The following is a 550-nucleotide window of genomic DNA, read 5'->3' as shown; positions in this document are numbered from 1 at the left end:
GTGTCCCGCTGTGTCTGTGTGTGCACTCCTGTGGCGCAGGCTCGTTTCGTTTCCAACTCTCGTTGGTCGTTCGCCCAGGTCCTCTGTCGACGTCGAGTCACAGAGCTCTGCGCAGTTGTCTTTCGTTCGGTTAAAGGCAGAAGCTGAAACTGAAACTGAAGCTGAAGCTAAGGCAGCAGCAGCAGCAGTCGCAGCAACAGCATCGGCAGCGGATTCGGATTCAGTTGGGGTTTAACAGCCACTCGGGACGGTAGCGCGCGCCGCTTAAACTTGTTGCGAGACCAATTTTCCGAAAATCCCAAATTCTCTGCGGTGCATTGGCCATAACGACAACCCACACACACCACACCAGGTGCCCAGCAAGTGTCTCATCATCGCGTCGGTTTGTTGTGTCTGTGTGCAATTTGCGAAAATTGTTTAGTGACAAAGCCATCAAAGGCTCGAATCAGATCCGTCTCAGGCATCATCGATTGATTGCCCATTCGCGCTCGATACGCCCCCCAGAGACCCAAAAGACCCAAAGCCAGAGCCAAGTGACCCAGACAATTGA

The sequence above is a fragment of the Drosophila tropicalis genome, unplaced genomic scaffold (assembly GCF_018151085.1).
Source record: "Drosophila tropicalis isolate 14030-0801.00 unplaced genomic scaffold, ASM1815108v1 contig_573, whole genome shotgun sequence".
Classification (NCBI taxonomy): domain Eukaryota; kingdom Metazoa; phylum Arthropoda; class Insecta; order Diptera; family Drosophilidae; genus Drosophila; species Drosophila tropicalis.
Note: the sequence above shows the minus strand (reverse complement) of the source record.